Source organism: Mirounga leonina, unplaced genomic scaffold, assembly GCF_011800145.1.
Source record: "Mirounga leonina isolate KUSES-001 unplaced genomic scaffold, KU_Mleo_1.0 Mir_115, whole genome shotgun sequence".
Classification (NCBI taxonomy): Eukaryota; Metazoa; Chordata; class Mammalia; order Carnivora; family Phocidae; genus Mirounga; species Mirounga leonina.
The window spans coordinates 57,756,748-57,779,211 of record NW_023270268.1 but is presented as its reverse complement, the minus strand read 5'-3'; positions in this window follow the sequence as shown (position 1 = coordinate 57,779,211).

Sequence of the window (22,464 nt, the reverse complement as noted above, 5' to 3'; positions counted from 1 at the left end):
TATCTATCTATCTATCTATCTATCTATCTATCTATCTATCTATCTATCTATCATCTATCTATTTATTTGAGAGAAAGAGTGCATGTGAGGGTGTTGGGGGGAGAAGCGGAGGGGAAGAGAGAGGGAAAACAGACTCTGAGCTGAGCATGGAGCCTGACTGGGGGCTGGATCCCATCATCCTGAGATCACAACCTGAGCAAAACCAAGAGTCCAACACTTAACCAAATGAGCCACCCATGCGCCCCATTCCACATTAACATTAAATTAACATTTGCTGCTGTCATTATGAGTGGTTAAATATTGTTATTCTTCAGATAGTTAGGGCACTCTACTTAATTTTGTTTTTCTTTTTGGACAAAGTCTCTTTTTCATGGAGTTTGTAATTACTACTTTTTTCATGTTTTTAGTTTTCATCAGGCCTTTGTAATTTACCTTTTCACATCATGTAATAGTCCCTCAACTAAATTTTCTCTTTATATCTTTCTTTCATTGAAGTAAAATAGTGGATTCAGTTATCTGTGAGATCAAACATCATATATTCTATCAGTTTCTCCTCTAGCCCCCAAAAGACCTAGAGAGGCATATAGCTTTCAAGATCTTTGGTATAGCTGTGGCCTCAAACATCCCATCACCATAATTCTGATAATTTTCTTCCAGTACTGCATAGAGAGAGGTTGCACATTGTAGGGTTTACAAACACTGACTTTGAAGTCAATTGTAACTGGGTTCAAATTCTACTTCTCAGGGGTGTTATGAGATATAAGTGATTTCATATGCATAAAATGTTGAGAGTAGTAATTTATAAAGTTAAATGACATATAATATTTTTAAGTAAAACTTTTCTCCTTGCATCATATTTACAGCTTCCTTTTTTTTTGGCTTCATCTTCTGTTTTGATAGAACAGATGTCCCAGGAGCTTCTTGAAGAAGGATGGAAAATAAATTGTTGAGATGTTGCATGTTGAAAATGCACTTCTTTTTCCTTTACACTTGCTCAAAATTCTAGTTTAAAAATATTAAATCAGGGTGCCTGGGTGGCTCAGTTGGTTGGGCAACTGCCTTCGGCTCAGGTCATGATCCTGGAGTCCCAGGATCGAGTCCTGCATCGGGCTCCCTGCTCGGCAGGGAGTCTGCTTCTCCCTCTGACCCTCCCCCCTCTCATGCTCTCTCTCTCTCATTCTCTCTCTCAAATAAATAAATAAATAAATAAAAATCTTAAAAAAAAGAAAAAAAGAGAAAAATATTAAATCATACGATTAAATCAATAAAAAATGCAATCACGTGATTAAATCAATTTTAATGAGCAATTAATTAAGGTGCTTTTAAAAATTTTACAGAAGGGAAAAATGAAGGGGGGGAAATCAGAGGGGGAGACGAACCATGAGAGACTATGGACTCTGAGAAACAAACTGAGGGTTCTAGAGGGGAGAGGGTGGGGGGATGGGTTAGCCTGGTGATGGGTATTAAAGAGGGCACATACTGAACGGAGCAGTGGGTGTTACACGAAACAATGAATCATGGAACACTACATCAAAAACTAATGATGTAATATATGGTGATTAACATAACATAATAAAATAAAAAAAAATAAAAGAGCACAAAGTTTCTCTCAGGGAAAAAAAAAAAAAATTAGAGAAGTAAGGGGTGCCTGGGTGGCTCAGTTGGTTAAGCGTCTGCCTTCGGCTCAGGTCATGATCTCAGACTCCTGGGATTGAGCCTCGAGTCGGGGTCCCAGGGAGCCTGCTTCTCCCTCTCCTCCCTGCTCATGCTCTCTCTCTCGCTATCTCTCAGTCTCTCAAATAAGTAAATAAAATCTTAAACAAATAAAATAAAATAAAATAAAATTAAATTAAATTAAATAATAGAAAAGTAGAATAAGGATTCCCTGCATCTTAAAGCCTAAGTTAAATTAATAAGTTCTGATGCTGAGGATTGTCAGTGATTAATGAGAAGAGAGATACAGAACAATGGCCCCAAGTAATGAGCTGTATTATTGCAAGGGATGTGGACTTATTCACAGAAAATGAGCTACCTATATTCCCTTAAGCTTACCTGTGGCTTAACCAATCCTCAACCACTGAAACTAAGTCTCTAGGAATCATAACCTATGTTCATTAGTAGGGATTCTCCTTGTTCATAATAGTCTGTAGATTATATACTTGAAAGTCAGTTTGTTTGTAAATAAAATCTTTGGCTTTCACTTCACTGAAAAAAAATTATACTCTAGTTATCAGATACCAATATGGTTCAAATTAAACCCTTATTCTTAAAAGGAATGGAAAATCTTGAGACATCAAACATTTCAGGAAAAAAAAAATACATTAAAACAAGTTTTTGCCAAAGTAAAAACAACAAACACATCACCATCGACAACAAAAAGGCAGAACTAACAAGGGTCCAAGTAAATAAAGTTAATGAAAGAAATAAAGTTAATAGAAGAAAAAGAAAAATAAGAAAGTAAATAGATTTAAAGTGAATAAATGAAATAAGTAAATAAGTAAAAATATTAAAAAATATTAAGTAATAATAATATTAAAATAATTTGTATTTTAGATTGAATTTGTATTTTAATATAAGTATAATATGAAAATAAATTTTAATGTGAAGTAAATAAATAAAATAATTAAATGAATAAGAATATTATATTAGTGAGGCACCTGGGTGGCTCAGTCGTTAAGCATCTGCCTTCGGCTCAGGTCATGATCCCAGGGTCCTGGGATCGAGCCCTGCATTGGGCTCCTTGCTCCACGGGAAGCCTGCTTCTCCCTCTTCCACTCCCCCTGTTTGTGTTCCCTCTCTCGCTGTGTCTCTCCGTGTCAAATAAATAAAAAAATCTTTAAAACAATATATTATATTAGTAAAAGTTAAAAAATATGATAAAACTTTATAATAGAAAATAAAAAAGAAAAATGGGATATTTTTAAAAATCCAGTTGCTGGAACTCAAAACAAAAGAACAAAACTTGATTCACATATACACACTAAAGAGAAAATGGGACAGAGTTATACATAAAATAAACGAACTGGAAGAACAAGAAAAAGTGTTATTCTAAAACAGAAGTTAATTACTAAGCAATGTGACGTCTATATCCATATCTCCATAACATTAATTGATAAGGTACTCTAGAACATAAGAACAGAAAGGATGGAGGGGGAAAATAATCAAAGAAATAATGTAAGAAAATAGCTATGAATTGAAGACAAGATAAATCTTTAAATTGAAAAGTACTGTCAAATGGCAAAAGAAAATAAAGAGAATTACCCAAAAAACATAAATGTGAAAATGTTGAATACTGAATTGAAAGATAAAAAGAAAACTGCAAATTTTTAGGAAAAATACATACAAAGAAATGATAATCATACTACTATTTGACTGCTCTTCTACAATCTTGACCTGTAATGTACTAAATGGGTTAGAGTCTCAATTTTGTCTTTTTAATCTCACTTTAGGCCACTATTCCTGCTCCCTTATGCTGCAACAATACAAGCTTTCTTAATGCACCCCCAACACACCAAGTTCATTCATTCATCAGGACTTTTGAATACACTGATTCCTGTGTTTGGGATGCCCTTAACCCTTGGATCTTTTCAAGCTGCCTCTTTATTCAAGTTTCAGTCTTAAAGTCATTTCCTCAGTGTAACCTGATTTCTTTTTCTGACTTCCATTCCCAGTCACTTCCCCGTCACTTTCCATTACATAAATTATCACTTTCTGAAAATATGCTTTCTAATCTGATTGCCTGTTTTTTATTAGTCTCCTCTCATCAGAATATAAAATATATGAGAACAAGAAATGTATTCTTCACCTCTTTCTATTTATTATTATTATTATTTTTTTTAAAGGTTTTATTTATTTATTTGACAGAGAGAGACACAGTGAGAGAGGGAACACAAGCAGGGGGAGTGGGAGAGGGAGAAGCAGGCTTCCCACGGAGCAGGGAGCCCGATGCGGGGCTCGATCCCAGGACCCTGGGATCATGACCTGAGCTGAAGGCAGACGCTTAATGACTGAGCCACCCAGGCGCCCTTATTTATTATTATTATTAGTAGTAGTAATAATATCATTATTATATTATTTACTATTTCCCCAGCAATAGAAATTATGTCTAATACATATTAGGTGTTCATTAAGTATCTGCTAAATGTATGAAATTAAAGAGAAACATGATAGTTTTTTTTTTTTTTTTTTTTTTTTTTGAGAGAGAGAATGAGATAGAGAGCATGAGAGGGGGGAGGATCAGAGAGAGAGGCAGACTCCCTGCTGAGCAGGGAGCCCGATGTGGGACTCGATCCCGGGACTCCAGGATCATGACCCGAGCTGAAGGCAGTTGCTTAACCAACTGAGCCACCCAGGCGCCCCGAAACATGATAGTTTTCAATGGACAAATCACTTCACCACTCAGACTCAGTTGTCTCATAGAAAAAAAAAAAAAACAGCTAAATTAGATGGTTTCTGTGGTTACTTACAGCTTAAATTTTTATGAACCAAGGTTGACTATTTAAACCCCCCCAAAATCAACAGATTTTAACTCGCCAATCCTTTTAATCTCTTCTATACAATAGTGCATATTTGTCTTTTTCTTGTTATTATTGCTTTTGTTACCTTGAATATAAACTATCTTTCTATATTGCAAACTACTTAACTCTATGTGTTTTAGTGGCAGAAGGAACTGATCTCTTACTCTAGAAGCCCAAGAGCCCAGATAAAGACAAAGAAACTCTTTCCAGGCTTCCCTTATTGTTAGGGCATGAGCAAGTGACCTAAGTACGAGACTCGGATGTTCTTATTCAGACAGTGGAGGTCCACTGTGGTGGCAAAAGGTGGCAGTGGAGTCCCGGGGACAGAAGTAGCAGTGACATCAGAGGCCGCACCCAGAGTCTAGCGTTGTCAGGCAGCAGTAGTGCAAGCTGTAGCATCCGATGATGTACTGGCAGTAGGAAACACTTTGCCGAAATAATTTTGGCTACAGGGCTGGGTACTACCTAACTTTCCTTATCCCTCCTCATTTTCTGCTAGGTGATTTTTTTTTTTTTTTTTTTTTGAGCTACTCCATACACTTTCAATAAATTTCTTTCATTCACAACACCTACATTCTACTTCTTTTTATGTTTTCAGCCAAGCTTGCTGACTAATATCTAACAATATAGTTATAAGACATTCCCGAGTCAGCCTCAGTAAATTCTTAGAAATGTGTTTACTAAAATTATTATTCCACAAATGTTAGAAATAGTGGCATCGAAATAATTTTTTTGTGAATACATATGTGATGAAAACTCAGCAAAAAATTAAGAGTAGACTGTAAGCTTTTTCAGGTAGAAAGTCCTCTGTATTTCAAATATTTTGTGCATGTATATAGGTGCATACATGTAACAGGAACTAATGTTTGTTGAACTGAAAAAAATAAAGAACAGTGGTTGCTGAGATACTGTATACAAGTATTTAGAGTGTTAAAAAAAGTTGAAAATACAGAGAAATACAAATATACTAAAAAAATGAAATTCAAAGTAAAACCATTCAATAGAAAAAAACAGCTTATCTTAATGAAAGGTAGACATTATCAAAAATATAACAGATAACATCTTTTGTCATAAGATACATTTAAAATATATTTTCAATATGTATAATTTTATGAAGGAAAAAATATCCATAAATCAAATTTTATTCTTAGACTGGAGGCTTATACATAAATAGATGACTTTCAGAACAAAACATAGTTATATAAAAATTTGAGTGTTAAAAATAATAAGCTTGATATGTATGAGCATTATATTTTGTACCTTAATAAAAAGAAATATACATCTTTTTCAAACAGTTATGCTAACATTACCAAAAAAAGAGCATGTATTAAGCTGTCAAGATAATCTCAAACTATTCCACAAAGGAAAAAATGGAAGTGATCCTGGGAATGTAACTGAACCAAAATAAAATGCAACCCCAAATGAAGAAATTTATGTTAGTGTGTTAATAAAATTAACCAAAAAAAAAAAAAAAGAAGAAAAGAAAAGAAAAAGAAAAACCAAAGAAGAATAAACTTGCAAAATTTTAAAATATTTTTAGTGGTTTAAAAAATAAATTAGAACAGAAATTACAGACCATTTAGAAACAAAAGACAATAAAAGTAATACATCTCAAAAATCTATGAATCTAGTCAAGATGGTATTCAACTAAAAAACTTTAGTCTTAAATATTTGTCATGAAAATATATGTTGAAAATAAATAAAATTTTTGTCTCAAAAATACTAGAGAAAAAAACAGCATAAAGTGAAAAAAATAAATTAATAAGGATGAAGAATAGTGGTCTTAATTTGCCAATAATAATAAGTTGAAGCAATAAAATCAAATGTGGGCTTTAAGAAATATCAACAGGAGAGAGCAATTTTTTTAGGTCTTGTTAAAATTAAAAAATACTACTATAAACTACTTTAGGGATAGATAAAGAACATAATTCTAAGTATATATTTTTAAATGTTAGGGAAGGCTACGTATAACTTTAGTTAACCTTGAAATTTTACATTATCAATTTCTTATAATATCTTTAGTACCAAATTTGACAACAGGTAAAAATACCTGAACAAAATAAAAAGTTTAGACAAATTGAAAAGGTAGTCAAAGATCTCCAGCCTCTAAATAAGTACTTGCTCAAATTTAGCACCTATTCCTGACATTATATGTAATATTATATTGTCATATTATCTCATCCATGAATGATAAATAAATAAAAATAATATGAAATTTTAGGATAATGGCCAAGTTTAAAATAAACATGTTTCAACCGACATATTGGCAATCTTTCTTTAATTGCAATCCTAGAGAAATGAGACTAACATACAGTGTTTTAGTATATATTGGTATACACTTTTTGAGGGACAATTTTAAATATACATATTCTTTGTCCCTGAAAGGAATCTTAGAAAAATATTTCAATATATATACATGTATGTCATTCACAGCATTCTTGGTAATAATCAAAAACTGAAAAATACTAAATGTCCATCAATGATAAATGGCTAAATAAAATATGGTATGTTTATCATAAGGAACATTCTAGATTTTTTTAAAAAGTATGATCTCATCCAAATAAAATGAAAATCACAAAATACATTTTAATTATAAATTTATGTGATGCTTATTTAAATTTTGGTGTATTACAGGACATCTTGCTTTTTTTTTTTTTTTTCTTTACTTCAAATTAAGTCTGGCCCTGAGCCCACATGGGGAAGACAGCTGGAAGTATACAAATCAGACTACTAAATGTAGGAATGGGAGAGATACATCAAACAGGGACTTCTACATTTTATTCTATAATTCTTTTATTTATGTACCCATTTACTTATTTTTTAATACTAAGCATATACTCACTTTTTTACTTTAGTCTTAAAATCTTTTAAAAATGTGTCAGAAATATGGCAAATGTAGTTTTCAATTTCTTATCAATTTTGATGCTTTCTCCTATAGTAGTAATTACCCTGGTTTGGTGTCTATTAGCTGCTCTACCATCAATTACTTTGGCACTGCGTTAGTAAGTATGCAAAATGAAATAAAGTTCAGTAATGGTTAGTAAAATGATGCAAAAAGTTTAGAAGAAGTGATGAAATGAGCAATAGCACTAAGCTGCTGAAAATGTGCTGAGATTCACTAAGTGCTTTACAAAAGAAAGCAAACAAACAAGACTTCATTACACAGTTGACTAAGCTCTGCAACTGATGGGCAATCCTCATTGCCTTGTGACATTCAGGCTCTCATTAGTGATATCAGGCCAGCAGAGGACACAATAAAATTGGATGTGTGCTGCCAAGGTGAAGTTTTAAGAGTTATGATTCTGAATTTATTGTTAAGAATCATGTAAAATTAATAGATGGCAAACAGATTTAGAAATGTCTTTACACAAGAAGTTAGGCGGCTCAATTCCTAAATTCAAAATATTTACATATTAAAAAAAAGGGGGACAAGAAAACACAGAAGAAAGAAGTTGTCAAAGCCAGTTTATATTTTCAGAGAGTCCTTTGTATAAAAGAAAATGATAATGAATAAAGGGTATTACCATAATTCTCCATTATTTTCTCATAAATTTGACTTTAAGGAAATCATATTAATGCTTCCTGAGGATGAGATATACAAACAGAACCTACACATTTACCTGCATGCAAGATAAAATTTTAGTAACATCTCTGATTGCCTGAAATGCAATTCAAAGTCCAAATCTGTATATTATTAAAGTAATAACACCCTTGGCAAGAGAGGCAAGTCGTAGGTTGTATTTCTAATGTTTTAGAAGAGAGAGAGAGCCTTGCAAAACCAAACAGATTGCCTACAAAGCCTTCTAAACTTGATTTTTTTTTTTTTTTAAGATTTTATTTATTTATTCATTAGAGACAGAGAGAGAGAGGCAGAGGGAGAAGCAGGCTCCCAAGGAGCAGGGAGCCTGATGCGGGACTCGATCCCAGGACCCTGAGATCATGACCTGAGCCGAAGGCAGACGCTTAGCCATCTGAGCCACCCAGGCGCCCATAAACTTGATTTTTTTTTAATCACAGAGAAACAACAGCTATCAATGGAAAATCTCAACCAAAGGATTCATAAAGCTTAATCTACTAGATTAAACTGAAAAGCAATTTACAAGGCTCTCAGTCTAAATAAGAGAGGTATAATAATACTTTAGAGGCATTAGTGGGATTTCTAAAACCTGGTATCAGCTTTGGTTATGGTTAATATTTTGGTTTCTATCAATATTTTTATCATGATCACATTTAAAGCTTTCTCTCTGAAAAATGAAAATTATGACTATGTGATGCATAAAGTTCTTTGATATCCTCTTATATAAGCCTAAACTGACTATTCACTGACTTTTCATTAACTTCTAAAAATTCTAACTAAACCATATTTTTTTCCTTGGGGATTTTAATTATTTTTATGGATTGTAAAAATTATAATAGTACACTATATGAAAATAATTTTTTATATAGTACACTATATGAAAATAGTAATTCTAACAACTAAAAATATATTAATAAAAATAAAACTACTAATATTCTCCAGTAACTAGTGATCAAAAATTATGTCAAAATATGTATATCTTTAACCATAAATTTAGAATATTTTTCACATATACATGCATCTTTGAAACAATGTGGTTTTAAAATATGCTATATTTCAATTTACTCTGGTAATTGAATAATCTAACTTTAAGCAAAAATCATTTGAAAAAAATTAAAAATAGCGAAACTAGAAGGGCTTAGAAGTTGAAACTTATAAATTTAAAATAAAAAGACTGAAGCCCAGTGAGATGAAGTAATTTTTACAAATTTACACTGCTAGAAGAAGAGAAGCCATCTCTAGAACCTAGGATCTCCTGACTATCAGTCTATTTTTCCTCTCCATTTTTTGGGCTGTCATTTCAAGGAAATGTTAACTATGTTAAAAGTTTATATAAATTAGAGGAATTAGAAATAAACTATTGACTATCTTATAAACTAAGCTGTATTTATCATTGTTAGTAATCTCATAAATGTTCAGTAAAGAGAAAACTTAAAATTACCAATTATCTGATATTCTGAATTATCATGAACCATATCATTGCACAGAAAAGCATAAATAAGGCATACACATACAGCAAAACTTAACCTTTTGAGTTTAAAAGTAAATTTCATACTATGGAAGCATCACATTTTAAATTTGTATTCACCATCACTAAATATTCTTTTTTATTCACACATCTGGTCTTCTTCAGATTAGTAGCACTATTTATCAGTCATAAAATTCAACACTATACTGAATCAATTTAAATCTACACATTCTATTAAATGATTAACTCTGGAATTCCAATGAAAATTTATCTTTAAAGACAAATACACACGAAGGCAGGAGCACTATTTTGTACTTTTCTTATGAAACATAATTTATACCTTATTTGAGTTAGGACTGAGCACCCTCAAACTCACTTATATAGTTGGGAACTGTTCACATCACTCAGCAAATCTCATCACATCATACAGGTCGTATTTTCTCAAGTCCAGCTCCTATCAACCTTCCACTTAGTCACGCAGGCCATTGAGGGTACAGTCCTTTGATATTAGGTAATTATCTTTCCAAATTCAAAGCTATTAGGTAATTATCTTTCCAAATTTAAAGCAACATAAGCGAAAATACGAACTCAGAGAAATAAATGTTTAGCACTAGGCTTTTCACTAGCAGTGAGACATGTGCTTCTGTCTGCTATAGACCAAAAGGTCAGTGATTCTCAAGCCAACAGCTCCCTCCACCGGCCCAACCATCATTATATGCTCTGAAGTCTACAGTCACTTGAGTTCCCCTACTACCAAGTTTGCATACCGAACACAGAATGCTAGGGCTGCTTGGGAATTAGGAAACACTGAATTAAAAGGTGGGTAAGCCAACAGCTAAGAGGTGAAAACCCCTGTAGAGTACTAAGATCTCAATGAAAATTTTTTGAGATGAAGAAATGCATATTAATACATATAAATATAAGAACTCCTTTCAGGAAGAGCAAGACCTGAAGTTGGGAAACTAACAAGTAGCTTGCAGTTCTGAGAGGGTATGATCGTAACAAAGGGAGGAAAGACGATCTCTAAACTATCATTCAAGAGTAGTGGGTCTGGCTGGGCTTTTGTTCTACTGATTGGGTATTAATACTTAGGGACTGAACTGAACTGCTTGGGTCAGAGGAAAGATATAATATTCTGTTATACTTCTTTGCCCTTTTCTCATAGACACTCATCCTCTTTTAAAGAATATTTTCAATTTGAAAGGATTCTCATCATTAGCCTATCTGGGTGCCTGTATTTCTTTGTCTTTGCTATTGTGTAGTCCAACCTTTTTATTTTACAAGTGGGGAGGTTCAAAAAAAATGAATTTTTTTACTAAAAATGTGTTTCCCTAAGCCCTGACCAGATCACCAGACACTTAATCTATTCTTTATAGGAAAACAGTGTTTCACAAAGTGTTGTCCCTGGACCACTAACAGCAGCAGCATCATCTGGGGCTTTTTAAAGATGCAAATTATTGGGACTACCCCAGACCTATCAAATCAGAAACTGGGGGAGGGGGCAGCAAATCTGTGTTTGAACAAGCTTTCCAGATGATTATGATGTACATTAAAGTTTGAAAACTACTCTGACAACTGTAACAAAAATTTTATAATTATTTGATAACATTAATGAAAACAAAAAATTTCAACAGTATTTATTGTACTAAATTTTAATGAGTAAAATCAACCTGTGAGTTATGTTCAGACTGACAGTCTTCATGATCTAAGGTGGACAAATTGTTCTCACATGTTGACTATATCCCTTCCAATATCCCATTCTATTTTGGCTGAAAATACCTATTAATTGTTCAGATTCACTCAAGGGATAATTCCTGTGTAATTTTTTTTTTTTTCCTAAAACTCAATCAAGTTCCAGATCAAGTTGGCTTTTTCCTTTTACTATAGGCATATTTCTACTAAAGCAATTTTAAAAACTTCACTTACCCATTTATGATAACTTCCATTAATAGATGCTATATATTTGAGGGGCAAAAAATGTTTTATTCATCTTTATATATAATCCCTCCCCTCAAGCAAAGCATCTAGTACAGAGTAAGCTCTTAATACATGTTTGTTAAATGAATGATTGGATTAATTAACCTTATCTGGTCCTCATGGTTTTTAAAAGATTCTTATGACCACTGCCTTAATGGAGAGTTCTAGTCAATATCATTTAGATAGTTCTCTGCTCAACTAAAGAGCTAAAAAATTAATGATGTCTGGATCCTTCCCATACCACCCCCCCCCACTGATGTAGAATGATCTCCAAGTTGGTATCAAGAATTATATTACAATAATAGGCATCAAGCTGTACCATTACCTCTACAGCAAACCTATTATAAAATGGCTGGTTTAGGTCTATGGAATTGGCTTACTGCATTTATCTACTATTTCCATGCAAAAAGTAGAAAAACATGTTTAGAAAGTCAGAGAGTTCAGTGCTCAGAAAATAATAATGAAAGGCCAACATTTCTATATACTAATTGCTTCAAATATCTTACCTAAATCCTTCCCCAAGTCCATAGCTGACATATTGAAGTACAACTTCTATAGATAAAAATCTCACAAGTCTCTGCCTCAGTCAACAATACTATTTGGGGATTCTATGCAAGATTTCTTTGCTTGGCTTAACAGTTTCTTAGAACCACATTCTGGTTCTTTAATAAAAATGCTATTTTGGGCATATCAATCCCCAGTACCAACTATTTAAATAAACTTCTAATGGATTTCTAATATAATGTTAATATATTTTAGTACCCTTTTTGAAAAATATGGAACACTGACCATCTGGACCAGAAGTTTTAAACTGGTATTCCCTAATATGTATGATGTCTTCTATTCAAAAAGAAAACAGAAAAAGGAAATAACCAAAAAAAAAAAAAAAAAAAAAGGAGAGAGAGAGAAAACATTTCAATTTGGGGGGTTTCATTTAAAATGTGAATTTCTTGGGGCACCTGGGTGGCTCAGTTGGTTAAGCATCTGACTCTTGATTTTGGTTCAGGTCATGATCTTAGGGTTGAGAGATGGAGCCTTGCATCAGGGTCTGGGCTGAGCATGGAGCCTGCTTAATATTCTCTCTCTCTCCATCTCTGTCCCTCTCCCCCCAGCCTGCTTGCACACTCACTCTCTCTCTCCAAAATAATAATAACTACAATAATAAAGTAAAAAAATAAAATAAAATGTGCATTTCTTTTTCTCTTCCTCCTCCTCCTCTTCTTCTTCTTCAATAAAAACTGGAATGTGTAGCAACACTGGGAAGTAACTCTTCATGATACATGAGAATTAAAGCCAGAAGCTACGAAGTCCAGTATTCATTCCTTACAGGTCTCAAACTCTTGAGTTTGCCACAGTCCCCATGAAGATTATTTCACTCATTTATTAATTTACTGGGTCTTTCACCTAATGTTTAGGTAGACCACAGGTTTCACAGATGGGAATATCAATGCTAAGTGGGAAGATGAGAATAGGATGAAGTAGACTTAAAGTTAAATTTAGTGGTTGATGGTAAAGTGATTTCTCTCTATTAAGTCAGCCTAATAACCTTGTCTTTGTTAAACCCAGTTCTACAAAAAGTCAGAGTCCCATGAAAGGATCAATCTTACAGTAACTGTACACAGTCCAGGTATTTTTAAAAAGAGCTAAGGACAATATGGGAGGGGGAAAAGAAGAAAAGAAAAAAAAAAGAAATGAAAAAATATGTGGGGGAAGGAAGTTTAAATTTAGAAAAAAACTGCCTGGATGCAGAGATGGTTTATGAATTCCAAATGTCAATATGTCTTATAAATTATAATTCAGAAAGGACTAAATAAATCAACTTATACATGTACATATGCACACATAGTAGCAATTATTTCCTAATATTGTCATCTTTTCTCTTTGTTCTTGCTTAAATTTCAGATAATGGACAATTTCCAGTAGCTTTGCTTTGCTTGTTTTGTCTTTATAAATGCTCTGATGTGGGTGACTACAACTTTTGAAATCTCTCTTGTTATAATCCAAAATATGTCAGATACTAGAATCTAACCATTCTAATTTTTCTTTCAGCTGCCTCCAACTTCACTCACTACATTTTCTTTGACTACCCTTCTTTGATCACTTCCTGTGGTAGATATTTAGTATCACCCCACTCCCCCATTTAAGTTGGAATGTTCTCTTCAGGTAGTTACGTGTCTATGTCTGTGAATCTCTAAGTTAAGAGCAGAACAAACCCTCTCTTGCACAAATGTGCCAAGGGAAAAAATATTTCTGAGAAATATTTTAAAGACATAACTTTCAAAGTATTTTTCTCTTTTCTTTGATTCTTTCAACACTGACAGAGGGTCAAAGACTCAAACATAATAATGTTCTAGAACTTTAGGATTTAACTTTGTACTGTGTTAGCTTTATTCTATCATCACTTTTTTGTTGTTATTTGGGACTGGAGATCCAATATCAAAATGAAAGTCATTTCTTTGTCTATTCTAATTACAACTAGAGAATATTTACTTCATTAGAGAATAATAGGCAAACAATATCATAACTTTTTTAGCCAGTTAAAGGAAAGAAAGTAAAGAAAAATTTCCAGAGAATCACAAATACACACATTGATACACACTATCTAGGTATCTATACTAATGAGCACATATTCACTTCATCCATATAAAACTTATTTAGTCCAGAGTTTCACAACCTCAATGCTATTGATATATTGGACCAAATAACTATTTTGAGAGGCTGTCCTGTATATTGCAAGATATTTAGCAGCATCTCTAGCCTCTACCCACTAGATGCCAGTAGCACCCCCCAAGTCCTGTAGTAACAATCAATAATGTTTTCAGATATTGCCAAACGTCCCTTGGAGAGCAAAATTGCCCTCTGTCAAGAACCATTGATTTAGTCCTTTCTAAATGGATATGCATACTCATCTCTAAGAAATAGATTTTGGATATGAATTTGAAATGCAACTTGAAAGAATATAATTATCTAGTAATATTATTTGAGTTAAATTGTAAATCATTATAGTCATTATTAGCAAACAGTTATGGAGCACCAACCATATGCAAACGCTATTCTCCCTTTTGGTCTTATTAAACTAAATATCAGACACAAGTCAAACTTATGTAATGCCTTAATTAGGCAATACATGATCTCAGAGCGTTAGAAAGTTAATCTTGAACCAAAAAATGCTCACCATACTAATTATAATTATTTACTGTTTTTAAACTGCCTAATAGTCTAAAAATTAAAGACTTATTTTGGTTTAACAAGCTTTTTATATTCCAAAATATAAAGTCTCATAGTTATAGTAGATATTTTGATTCATTCTCAATTTTATCTGGATTTAGGTATTCTGATTTGTCTTCCTACTAATGCTTTAGCTGAAATGTGTATACCAGTAACACAAATTTTTACAGAATTGGAAAAAAATAAGGTTAAATCTTACTCATATAAGTCCATCAAAGAAAAGAAAATTGTGGTGAAAATGTTGACCTTTGCCTGAGATCTATGCTTGGAAAACAGAAAAAGTTAAGATATCCTCCCAATCATTTGTGTTCAGAGACACTGCAAAAGACCACCCTTCCCACACACACTCTAAGATAAAACCCACCTCCACTCTTCCTCAGTCACATCATCATTTTATGAAACCCCTAGTTGTCTTCTTTTTTTGAGACGTTCCTCATTGAGAAACATTCTCTCTTTTTCAAGAGCCAGAATGAAATCATATCCTTAATTGTTTGGTGCATTTCTTTTTCTTTCACAATGGCTTTTTAAATTCATTTTTTTGTTTGATTGCATGGTTTTTTGCTTGTTTGTTCATTTGTTTCATTTGTATTCAGGTGGGGTGAATGGAAGAGTCCAGCAATCTCCAAAGATCATGAAACAATCTCACAGACTATGCTTGAGCAATCTCTCACCATTTAACAAAATTCCCAGATTACTTATATGCACATTCAAATTTGAGTTGCATTATCTAAAATGTTTCCAAGACAGTCCTTCTAGTAATGTATAAATTGATGCATTTTCTTATCTTTCCAAGCTTCTATTTATATCCATGATCTTCTTCTGCTATTAGAATAATTCAAAGTGGGTAAAGCCATGCTTAAACCACAGTGAGTATTATAATTTCTGTAACATATCAGGTTCTTTCACCAGTCTTTGTACATGTTTCTCAGCCTACAGTGACCTCCTCTCCTATAAAAACCTACTCATAATACATCATTATTCATGTCTTTCTTCTCTAGATCATCAATGTCCTGGAAGCTGAGACTGAATTTTCTTCATCTTTATAACTAGCACTTATGCAAATGATTGGAACATAGTATGTGCTTAGTATATTTAATTAATTAAATATACTTAGTTAATTACCTGATGGAATAAAAAGAACATAAGAAAAGGGGATTTATTCATTTATTTATTTAGCAAATAATAATGAAGTACTTAATTCCATAGAAAATACTGTTTGGGGTGATGGAAATCAGGGGTGAGCAAGATATACAAGGTTCTTAACCACAACTTCATGCACTTCCAAGTAACATCAGCTATGAATTTGATGAAGTTGATATTTGGAGAGTAACATAAACTTTACCTAATTTGAAATTTTGCCTGAATCAGTAGTGCTTAAAAGGATAAAATGATATTCTAAACACAGAAGAAATTCACTGGACATAAGTGGAAGAGGGGAAAGTCACAAGAAAATGTCACATCTTACATGTTACCAGAAGGAGTTTGTTTCCCAGAGACTAAGGATAAGGTCTTTTAGGCTAGTGTTTCTCACACTTTAATGTGCATAGGAATCAACTGGTGATTTTGTTAAAATGCAGATTTTAATTCAGGAAGTCTGAAGATTCTGCATTCTTTTTTTGAGTAGGCCCTATGCCCAAGGAACTTACAACCCCAAGATCAAGAGTTGCATGCTGTGCTGACTGAGCCAGCTAGGCACTTCAGATTCTACTTTCTTTTCCCCCCTGATTATACATTTTTAACAAGCTCCCTGGTGATACTAATGCTGGTGGTCTGCAGGCACATTTTGAGTAGCAAGGCTTCAGATGATGGCATAACCAAGGTAAAGGTAGAGTATGTTAAGAAAAGGAGCAGAACAATTAAGGTAATTTAGAAAAAAAAATCGAAGGCTGCCATTGGTTTCAAGGATTCTCTACTGCAATATCAAGTAGTTAGACACAAGGGCATAAATAAACAAGGGCATAAATAAACTAAAGATTCTGCTTTATGTAGGCTACTGTTAGAAACTGGTCATTTTCCCCCTTACAGTTGTTATGATCCCGTAAGTCTGAAAACTTTAAGAGACAAGGAGTCTCAAAACCATGTTGAAGGCCTACTGGTGGCTCAGTTCCTTTGGGTAGCCTTATTTGATGTAATCACCTTATGAAACATTACTGTTGGTATTTCTTTTCATCTCTTAGGTGAGTCAAAGTCACATATATTATGTTCTTTAGTATGCTGTGGTGGGGTTCCCGGAGCATGCTGTAGGGTTTCTTTCTCATAAGATCATTTCCTCTTTTAGAAAAAAAATTGATCTACCAATATTTTTGTTGTTGTTAGAACACTGACAAAATTGGGAAAATATTCTGAAACAGGTAAAAGATAAACACTCACTTTTACTATTTTTTTAAAAAACCTCAGTGTTATTTCACATATTTTTGCAATGAGTAAAGTGAAAAATGAATCCCAGAAGGAATTAAAAATTGATATTCTGACTTTACAATTTAATTTACTGATTTGGACCTACATAAGGTATCTCAATATTAAAGTATGGACAGTCAGGTCACAGGATTAAGCACATGAAATTTAACTTTTTACTTTCCATTATTTGAAGATAATGGTTAAATGAATGGTTTCTAATTTTCTCCTATGGTGTTTTAAGTTTTATGATATACATTTCAGAGATCACCTTAAAATGAATATTATTTTTATCATTAACATACTTTCATGCTACAGATATTATTCGTATGTTTTAAACATTACACACTCCTGGGTTTCTCTGGGTACAAAATTCTGAATAGTTTTTTGGAGATACACAGATTAACAGATTTTCTATGTTTTTCTAAGACATTTGGGAAAGAATGCAGTTAAAAATAACAAACCCCGGGGTGCCTGGGTGGCTCAGTTGGTTAAGCGACTGCCTTTGGCTCAGGTCATGATCCTGGAGTCCCTGGATCGAGTCCCGCATCGGGCTCCCTGCTCGGCAAGGAGCCTGCTTCTCCCTCTAACCCTCCCCCCTCTCATATACTCTCTCTCTCTCTCTCTCTCATTCTTGCTCTCTCAAATAAATAAATAAATCTTAAAAAAAAAGGAAATAACAAACCCCTATTTTTAGTATTACACAGGCATGCTATTACATAAATCACAATTCAGAACAAATTGCAATGAATACCATGATGATTTAGGGATATACAACTCTGACAACACTGTCACCAGCTAGACCCCAACACCTGACCTGTACTGTCCACCTGCTTGTAATGACAGAACTTTGTCCTAAGTGCTTCTTTCTGGTTTACTTCTTAATGCAGGTAAATGAAGCCTGAAATCACTCTTCAGGGAATAGCGACTGTCCTGACAAGACCTCCAGCCATCCCAGGCCACCCAGACCAGTTTGAGCTTAACCCCCGACTGGCACCTACACAGACCATGGAGTGACCTCTGGAATGACCAATAATTACCTTTACCTCATTATAATACTAAATTTTCCACCCAAGGAGGAGCACCAGACTCATTTATATAACAAAGTATGAACAGGCATGTTTCCTTAAGGCTCATGCATGACTTATGCCATTTCTACATAGGATGACAACGCTTCCCTATCTAAATATTCATCCTAACCCTAAACAAAAGGTATTCATTCACCCTTTCTTGGGAAGTCAAGACTTTGGAAGTTATTCCCCGTGATCTCCTTATTTGCTACAAATAAAATTTACATGGTAGGACAACTCTAGAAACAGATTTTCCAGGACACAAAGCTTCACATGCTAAATTTCAACTCAGAACTTTCTTTCAATTTAATATGTATGTCAACCAGTAAGACATCCAGTTCACCTGAAAATTTTTCAGAGACTGTCAAATGATTAAAAAAAGAAAGAGAGAGAGTTGATTTTAAGTACAATAATGTGGACTATCCCTCGATATCAGTGCCCAACACTGACATACACTCATCCAATTCATCTTGGGCCTATGAACCAAGGGGATCTAGTCTCTCGCTTTTCTCATAATTTGTTGATGAGCTGAATGAATAAAAGTAGGTTAATCTTATGACTGACAGAGATAAAGTGGATTTCTTTCAAAACAGTCTTCACATAGCCTTTTAGAAATAGATGTAAATCTGTGATTTGAGTATGGGAGAAATTAACAAAGTGTGAAGAAGCCTCAACAAAAGAAAGGGCTTGAGAAGTAGGAGAATTTCAGGACAAATAGGCCGTCTTATAACAAACTGAAATTTGGAAATGCCATTTGCAATCAGAATTTGGATGTTCTTTAACATTATATATTTTCAAAGAAGTAAATGTCAATTTTGATTGTATTGAACAATATTTAGAACATGTTTCTAGTTTCCCCAATGTTGGCATGAGTAGCTGGAAGAATTCTTGAGACTTCCCAAATACACAGAGGGATTTGGAAGACCATTTTTAGGATTTCCATTACTTATGAGAATCGTGATGGGAAACATCTCATTTTCAAATACTAATTAATCATTGCCTCAAATATCAACTGCTTTTAAAAGTATGTAAACAATAAGCGATCTAGTTTTAAAGATTATGTAACTCCTACATGTAACGCAGAGGACTGAGGGCATATATTTACATTTGTCTTCCACTATCTCATTAAATTCTTTAGTGGGGTGTTCCTTCTCCTATCTTTGAATAAAAACTCATGCAAGTTCTTAAAGTTTTCAGCTCACTTTTATTTATTTTTTTGAAAGATTTTATTTATTTATTTGACAGAGAGAGACACAGTGAGAGAGGGAACACAAGCAGAGGGAGTGGGAGAGGGAGAAGCAGGCCTCCTGTGGAGCAGGGAGCCTGATGTGGGGCTCGATCCCAGGACTCTGGGATCATGACCTGAGCCGAAGGCAGACATTTAATGCCTGAGCCACCCAGACGCCCCTCAGCTCACTTTTAAATAACAAAGTCACCTTAAGTCACAAAATGCAGTCAATGTTCATTAATAAAAAGTGAACTTTGTGACAGTTGGTTTTGGTCAGATAGAAACAATTTACCTTCCTACTTGAAACAAACAAACAACTGGGAAAAATATATTAAAAAATGGTTTTAAAGACACTGAGTATCAGGCAATAATGGACACTAATATTTGAGAGACAGGAACAAATGAGGTGAGAGAAAAAAATAAGCTTCAATTCATATTAATACCATATACAAAGATTAACTCAAAGTGGATGATGGTTTAAGTGTAAAAGTAAAACTATAGAACTTTTAGAAAAAAAATCATTGTGACTTTGACTTAGGCAAAGATTTCTTAGATATAATATGAAAACCAGGATCAATGAAATATCAAAATGATAATTTGAACTCTATCACAATTAAAAACTTCTACTCTCCAAGACGCACTGATAAAAGAGTGAAAAGACGAGCTACAGAGAGAGACAATATTTGTAAATCATATATCTGAAAAAGGATTAGTATCTAGAAAACATAAGGAACTCTCAAAACTCAACAAGAAAACAAGGAATTCAATTCAAAAAAGAAATAGGCAAAAGATTGAACAGACATTTTACCAATGCAGATATGCAGATGGCATATAAAGTCATGAAAAACACTATGACAAAGAAGATATATGAAAGATACATCATGAGAAGATGCTCAACAACATTTGTCATTAGGGAAATGAAAGTTAAAACAACAAAATACCACTATAAGCTTATTAGAATAAATAACATTTATTTATTTATTTATTTATTTATTTATTTATTATTGATCTATTTATTTATTAAAGATTTTATTTATTTGAGAGAGAAAGAGACAAGAGAGAAAGCGAGGGAAAGCACAAGTAGGGGGAGGGGCAGAGGGACAAGGAGACTCCCTGCTGAGTGTGGAGCCCTATGCAAGGCTCTATGTGGGGCTCCATCCCAGGACCCTGAGATCATGACCTGAGCCAAAGTCAGACACTTAACCTACTGAGCCACCAAGGTACTCCTGGAATAGATAACATTTAAAAGGCTGATAATGTAGAGGGCACGTGTTGTGATGAGCACTGGGTGTTATACGCAACTAATCAATCATTGAACACTACATCAAAAACAAATGATGTACTATACAGTGGCTAACTGAACATAAAAAGAAAGACTTATAATACCAAGTGTTACGGAAAAGGTGGAGCAACTAGAATTCTCACACACTGTAGATGGGAATGTAAATTGGCACAAATACTTTAGAAAAGTTTGGCGAGTTCCTAAAATGTCAAACATGCAATTTTCATATAATTAAGCCCTTCCATTCTTAGGTATTTTCCCAAGAGAAAATAAAGAATATGTCAAGTGCCTTGTAAATGGATGTTCAGAGCTTCTTTATTTGTAATAGCCCTAAAATGGAAACAATCCAAATATCTATGAATAGGTGAATATCTATGAATAGGTAAATAAAGTGTGGTGTATCCACATAATGGAATACTTAATTAGCAATAAAAAGGAATAAACTTAATAAATGCAACAACGTGGGCAAATCTCAAAATAATCATACTGAGTGAAAAAGACTAGTCTAAAACAGTGTGTGATACCATTTATATAAAACTCTAGAAAATGCAAACTAATTTAAAGTGACAAAAAGCAGAAGAGTAATTGGCTGGGACCAATAAAGGAGGGAGAGGTAGAAAAGAGAGACACCAAAGAAACATGAGACAACTTTTGGGAGTGATGTATATTTTTATTATTTTGACTGCAGTGATGGTTTCATGATGTTAAAACTTAATAAACTGTATACTTTACGTAAGTGTGCAGTTGACTGAAAGTCAATTATACCTCAATAAAACTGTTGAAACAAATACTGATCATTTTAAGATGTGTTTCTGGTTTCAATTCACAATGTTCTAAACATTCCATTTCCTTCAAATATATTGACCACTTTTTTTTTTTTTAAGATTTATTTATTTGACAGAGAGAGCACAAGCAGGCAGAGCAGCAGGCAGAGAGGGAGGGAGAAGCAGGCTTCCTGCTGAGCAGGGAGTCCGATGCGGGGCTCAATCCCAGGACCCCGGGATCATGACCTGAGCTGAAGGCAGACGCTTAACTGACTGAGCCACCCAGGCGCCCCCATATTGACCACTTTTATCTTCATTTAAGGAATTAGGATTCCATCTCTGCTTAAACAGCTAGGGCTGATAATCTTTGAGGAAGAAGATATAGTCAGTTCTTTTTTAATCACTCCATATATATATATATATATATATTATATATTATATATATAATATATATTATATATTATATATATATATATATTTGTTTCATGTTTTTATTTAAACTCCAGTTAGTTAACATATGGTGTAATAGTAGTTTTAGGTGTAGAATTTAGTGATTCATCACTTACATACAACACCAGTGCTCATCACAACAAGTGCCCTCTTTAATACCCATCATCCATTTAATCCATTCCCCTGCCACCATCCCTCCAGCAACCCTCAGTTTGTTATCTACAGTTAGGAGTCTCTTTTATGGTTTGCCTCTCTCTTTTTTCTCATTTGCTCATTTGCTTTGTTTCTTAAATTCCAAATGAAATCACATGGTATTTATCTTCCTCTGACTGAATTATTTTGCTTAGCATAATACTCTCTAGCTCCATCCATGTCATTAAAAATGGCAAGATTTCATTCCTTTTTTATGGCTAAGTAATATTCCATTATATATATATGTATAATACATATATATATGTATTATATATATATATATATATATATATATATATATATATATATCTATATAT